The sequence below is a fragment of the Neomonachus schauinslandi genome, chromosome 2 (genome assembly GCF_002201575.2).
Source record: "Neomonachus schauinslandi chromosome 2, ASM220157v2, whole genome shotgun sequence".
Lineage (NCBI taxonomy): Eukaryota > Metazoa > Chordata > Mammalia > Carnivora > Phocidae > Neomonachus > Neomonachus schauinslandi.
The window spans coordinates 157,898,732-157,905,613 of NC_058404.1; positions in this window are offsets into that span (position 1 = coordinate 157,898,732).

The window sequence follows — 6,882 nt, forward strand, 5'->3', positions numbered from 1 at the left end:
ACTCATCAGCCAGAACTCAGTCACATGGCTGCACAAAACTAAAAGGGAGGCTGTGAAATACAGTGTAATTATATGACCAGGAAGGCCCAAAAAGTCACCCATCAAGAACTGTGAAGGGTCTGAGATTGAAATTTTAACCAACTTGCCAACTATTAAGTTAGCCTGACACAGTTTCATGGGTGCTGGTAAAAAACATGGAACTCCTGGATCAGAGACAAAGGATAATTTATTACACACAGCAACAGCAGTAGCCAGAGTATCAGCATTTTTTTTTTTTTTGGAGCCAGTTCCCAGAGGCCCAAACCCCCATGTGGAGAGGATCAGAGGATGCCTTCCGCAGACTGTGCTACAGAAGAGGAAGCACGAGCTTACAGAACCCAAATATTTTATAATAGGCAGTAATCATGCCTGATCTTTGCTCTAGGAAGAAACACGAGCCCCATCTTTCACTGTTGAATGTTATACAAACATCTTTGAAAAGATGGTTCAGAACTAACTATAGTCAGTGCCTCACATGGAAGATATACAGAAACACAAGAGACCCAAGGAGAATTTTGTCCCAAACAACCACATGAAATTAAATAGTTCTCAATTACTTAAGAATATTGAACAAACCATATCTAATAAGCTAGTGACATCCTGACACATCTGGAACTGTGATCTAAAACTTTTTTTTTTTTTTAAGATTTTATTTATTTATTTGAGAGAGAAAGAATGAGACAGAGAGACAGCATGAGAGAGGGTTGGGTCAGAGGGAGAAGCAGACTCCCTGCTGAGCAGGGAGCCCGATGCGGGACTCGATTCTGGGACTCCAGGATCATGACCTGAGCTGAAGGCAGTCGCTTAGCCATCTGAGCCATCCAGGTGCTCTAAAACTCTTAATATTATATTGTTACACAGATTAATCCAGAATCAGAACACCTATGTTCCACCTAAAATGTCAGATTTAATGTAATTAATATTATGTTTTATGTATTATTATTCCATGTTATATGGTTGAATACAATTATTTGTAAATTAACTTTGCACTGACACATTTATACCATTGCCCCAATACTTAAAATGATAAAGCAAACTCATTTTTGAAGCAAGTGTAGGCTTAAAAATATCATCTAGGAAAAACTCATCATCCCTGTGATGAGATGCTGAGGTGACCAAAGGAGAAAGGCACATAGCTGGATATGATTAAAGAAAAATGCTAATTTTTTAAAAAAATGAAATCCTTTGGGGCACCTTGGTCTACCAGGAAAAGTACTGATGTTAGAGTCAAAAAAAAATGTTTTTAAGCTTATTATAGAATTGCTTAGTTATTTTTATTAAAATTTGTTTTATTCAACCAACATTTGGTAAGCATCAAATTTATGCAGATGGTAGGCTAAGCACTGAAACTAAAATAGTAAACCACTATTACTGACTTCAGAGATCACAACTGGAAAGACATACTTACAAATAATTAAAATGCACAACAGTGACATGAACAGAGTGATATAGCATATGCTTATAATTTGTACAGACAGCTACTGAACACAATGGAAAGAAAAACTAACTCTCCATGAGAGTCTCTTCACCAACTCATGGGAGTCTTCACAGTAGTGACATTGGATTTAACTCATTGAAGATAAATTGGAGATGCCTAAAAGGCCAATGTAAGAAATAAATTATATAGGGGCGCCTGGGTAGCTCAGATGGTTAAGCGTCTGCCTTTGGCTCAGGTCGTGATCCTGGGGTCCTGGAATTGAGTCCCGCGTCGGGCTCCCTGCTCAGCGGGGAGCCTGCTTCTCCCTCTGCCTCTCTCTCTCTGTCTCTCATGAATAAATAAATAAAATCTTAAAAAAAAAAAATGAAATAGGGATGCCTGGGTGGCTCAGTCGGTTAAGCGGCTGCTTTCAGCCCAGGTCATGATCCCAGTCCTGGGATCGAGTCCCACATCGGGCTCCTTGCTCAGCAGGGAACCTGTTTCTCCCTCTCTCTCCCTCTGCTTGTCCTCTCTCTGTCAAACAAATAAAATCTTTAAAAAAAGAGAAAGAAAGAAAGAAAAATTATAAAGAGACTGAACTACAAGCATGATGACCAGAAGGCATGATAAGGCATAGTGTGAAAGGACAGAAATCAGTTCCTTTTTAAAAAAAAAAAAAAGATTTTATTTATTTGAGAGACAGACAGAATGAGAGAGAACACATGGGGGGGGGGAGGGTCAGAGGGAGAAGCAGACTCTCTGCTGAGCAGGGAGCCCAATGCGAGACTCAAACCCAGGACTCCAGAATCATGACCTGAGCCAAAGGCAGTCGCTTAACCAACTGAGCCATCCAGGTGCCCCCAGAGATCAGTTCCTGATGATAGAAGCTTTGAGGGTTAGGGAAAATAGCCTGTGAGGTGGGACTGCAGCTGGGACCAGATTTTGATGAGCTCTGAATTACAACAAAGGGGTCTGGATTTATACTGATAGCAATAAGGAAGTCAGAGATATTTTATTCCTGGTCCCACCGAATGCAAGTGTAGGCTCAAACCAATTATGTTCATCAATGTAAAGTTCAATTTAGTTATTGCCATTTGTATGCAATTTTTAATCTTTTGCTTATTTATATTTCAACAAACATCACTGAATGCTTATTATATGTCGGATGCTGTGCCTGGTGCTAGGGAATCCACTAAGATATGATTTCTGCCTTTAAGAAGTTTACAACCTAATTTCTATGATAAATCCAAAAATACATTTATAAAAATAAATAAAGGAAGGAAAAAGTGAATAACATGGCAATTCAGTGCTATGATGCTGTGAAATAATGCATACAAGGTATCACAAGAGTGCATAATGGGGGGCCTTCAGGAATGAGCAACAGATTCCTGGTGGAAATGAACCAACATCAAAGTTGAGTCCCCGAGACTGAAAACTGGGGATCACTCAGAGGGGGCGAAAGCATGTTCAAAGCAATGCAATGAGATCTCCTTGGTCAAGAAGCAAAGAAGGTCAAGGGGGCACCAATGACAGATGAGTAAAGTTGAAACTACTCCTTTGGCCGTTAGGCTCGCAAATGTCCTAGCCCCTGCCTTTTCTCTGATCTTCACTTTATCCCCTTCTATCCTCTCCCTTGCTCTCACTATGCTCCATCCAGAACAACTTTCTTGTTTCACAAACATATTTCTCATTCCGGCTTTAGGACCTTTGCACTTGCTGTCCTACAACTAATGTGCTCTGCCCCTGATCTTCACATGCGAGGTTTATTCACATGGATGGCAAGGTCATTTCTTCAGAGAGGCCCTTCCTCTTCAATCTATCTAATACAGCCTATCTTACCATTGCAAATCTCTCTGTCATATTACCCTATTCCAGTTTCTTTATAAAGCATTCATCAGTACCTGATAAATTACATTTATTTACTTTATGTGTATTTACTGTCTGTCTCCTCTCATAGGAAGATTCTGAGAAATAAAACTTAACTCTTTTATTCACAATTATGTTCCCAGTACACAGAATAGTGCACAATAGATGCGCAATAAATACTGGATTAATGAATGAACCAAGAAATGAATGGAAGGTATGTCATCATCATATTTATAATTTGGAAAGGTACCCAAGTTGCAGTGAGGGGCAGGTTATATTAAGAAAATCAATAGCAGAGGAAAACAATTTGGGCAGAAAATGATGAGGTCTTGAATTAAGTTATTATTGGTAGAAAGGCAAAGGAGAGGTTAGATACGAAAGGAGGAGATAGGTGGACAGACAATAGGGTCATTTGCTGAGACATGGACCCAAAAAGGAAGAGGAGAAGATGGATCCAGTTTTGGACAAAGCACAGAAATATAAAGTGCAGATTTAGATCAGCTATGAAGAAAACTCCCTGGGGCTTCATCTTGTGACTAGTCCCATTGGGAACACAGTAATTGCATTAAATGCTGCTTGCACCCATAAAATGTGTTTATTAATCTCTCCTTCTACACAATACCTGTGAAGGGCTTTTCTTTATGGGGTTATATGAACTCAATCTCTACTTTGGAAAATTGAAATCATTATTATTACAGTTTTATTATGACTACCTGTAGCTAGTACAAGTCTCTTCCAGAATAGGTAAAACTCACAAAAATGCAGCATAATACGAAGTTCTCCCGATTTGCTCTTTCCAAGATAGGTGTCTGAATATAAATATTATGGAGATAAATTTAACATTTTCCAACCATAATCAGGTTTCTTATTTAGTCTCTTGTCAGGAGATTCTTATTGGTTCTCATTTCTTCTGATTCAGCTCATCTTTCCTAGCCATAGAATTGTCTCCATGAAAAGTAAAATGTACATTTGTAACTTTTATTGTCAGTGAAATTGTTTTATCTGTGTTAAGTGTGAACAGATAAGCAGGATCTATAGCAACTGATAGTCAACAGAATCCAAATTTCTGAATTAGGAGATCTTGAAAAGTCTGTGCTTATTTTTAAGGCCTTAATTTAAAGTGTGATATTTGAGGGATTTAATGTATAACAAAATACTTTGACAACATGGAAAATGCTATTATCTATAAGTGCAATCCACTGACGTAACTGCCCCATCTCCAAAATTGCTAGAGTATAGGATAGTTAGGGAATATCTCTAAGGATAAAGAGCTATTTTCTTTTTTTTTTCTTTTTTTTCTTTTGTAATGTTAATCACCATATATTACATCATTAGTTTTTGATGCAGTATTCCATGATTCATTGCTTGCGTATAACACCCAGTGCTCCATGCAGAACGTGCCCTCTTTAATACCCATCACCAGGCTAACCCATCCTCCCACCCCCCTCCCCTCTAGAACCCTCAGTTTGTTTCTCAAGTCCATAGTCTCTCCTGGTTCTTCTCCCCCTCCGATTTCCCCCCCTTCATTCTTCCCCTCCTGCTATCTTCTTCTTCTTCTTTTTTTTCTTTTTTTAACATATAATGTATTATTTGCTTCAGAGGTACAGATCTGTGATTCAATAGTCTTGCACACTTCACAGCGCTGGATAAAGAGCTATTTAAAAAATTTTTCTCCTCTTTGAGGAAATGTTAATCTTAAAATTTAAAATTAGATATAGACCAAAAAAAATTATAAATAGCCTCCAAAAATAGAGTGAATTTCTATCATTTCTTGCCTTAAGTTACAACTATGAAGTTGTTAATGAACATATATTATTTATTATGCATCTGAACAACTTCCTAGAAAAGCAAAAGTCGGCTGCCCATACTCTGATACTTTAACATAAGGCAGCCCTAAAGAATAAGATCCATAGCAAACTATTAAGAGCCAAATCCAGAAAAAAGTAAGGGGATGAATAATCTGCCTGAAACTTTCATCTATTTGATAATCTATTGATATCATCTATTTGATAATCCCAATCTGTACCTTTTTTTTTTTTTCATTTTGTGTTTTCCTCTGTATTTTGCATTTTAGCTGTTATATCCAGAGGGCATGACATCACTTCATTGGCAATAGGAAAGTTGTCTGGAGAAAATAAATAATTTTTTTAAAAAGAATGAAAAATAGTCTCAGAAATTAATAAATATGGTAACTGTTCATAATTTTGAAAAGAAGGAAGCTTCTATTCCTGTTAAACCAATAAGGATAACACCGAGGATTCCCCTCACAGAGGAGTCAGGTTTTTTTCCTAGACTGCTCTGAAAGGTTTTTACAACAGAGTAGCCCAAGGCACAGAAAAGGAGGCAGGGCATAGTTCTGATAACTCCTAAATGGCTTACAGCCCCAGAAGCAGAACATCTAAACACCTACCCATGGGAAGTTTTATTAATTTAACAAGAGATATTTATGGTCATTTGACCAGAGACTCACAAAGCTCTATGAAACCTTCATTTACATTCTAGTTAAGCTTTTAGGAGTTACCCACTCCCTGAAGACCAGTGACTGAGATTTTTACAGGTGAAATTACACATATAACTCTGACCAGCTTGGGTTAAAAATGCAAGATTCTCACTTATTAACCCAAGAAGGCATCGGGAGCAAAGGAATCAGAGGTAATCAGCCAGAGGCTTATATTACTGTACTATTTCTCTCAACAGAAAATCTGAAGAACTGTTTTGTTTGTAATTCAAAGGGTTAGGAGTAAGGAATGGGTTGGCTACAAAGAGGAAACACCAAGGAATTTCGGGGTGATGGGACTATTTTGATTGTTGATTATCATACTATTATATACATTTGTTAATACTCATGAAACGGTACTAAAAAAGAAAATTTTACTATATATAAACTAAAAATTAAATGTGCAAAGGGCAAGTGGAGTACACAAGGATATTTTCATTTGGGGACAAAAGTCCAAAATTCTAGGCACTGTGTGATTATGAGAACTCCTTTGATTCATAGTTGATTAGAGTGTAGCAATGGGGCACACCATGGGCAGATTCTGTTTTTTTAAATGGCCAAATGAATTGGTTTTGCCATTATAAGAGTAGTCTCATAGAACGTAAATTATTCTGATCTTGCCCTATATTTTACCCAATTCCAGAAATTCAGCTCCTTACAAAGTGCTCCCCATTCGCCCTCCTTGACACACTAACACACACACGTCTCAAGGGACCCTTTCCCAACAAGCCTCTATTTAGTATCTGCTGTGACCAATTGCCTTGCACATCACTGACCATAAGGCCTCAAGTCCACTCTCATTGCCCCCTGACAGGTATTTTCCTCTGGTACATCCCAAAGCAGCAAATTGCTCCCAAGACCAAAATTCTACACTGCTGTTCAAAAGCCAGCCTGCGTTCCGGGCATAAAATGAGAATGATGCCTCCCTTTTTGCAGCAATCAGACCTAAGCCTGAGGCCAAGCTAAAGACCAGATACTGTACCACCCTTCCCTCTCACCAGACATGCCACACTCCACCTCCTTTCTCTTCCTTCGTCCATAAGCTAAGCACACAAAAGTTCAT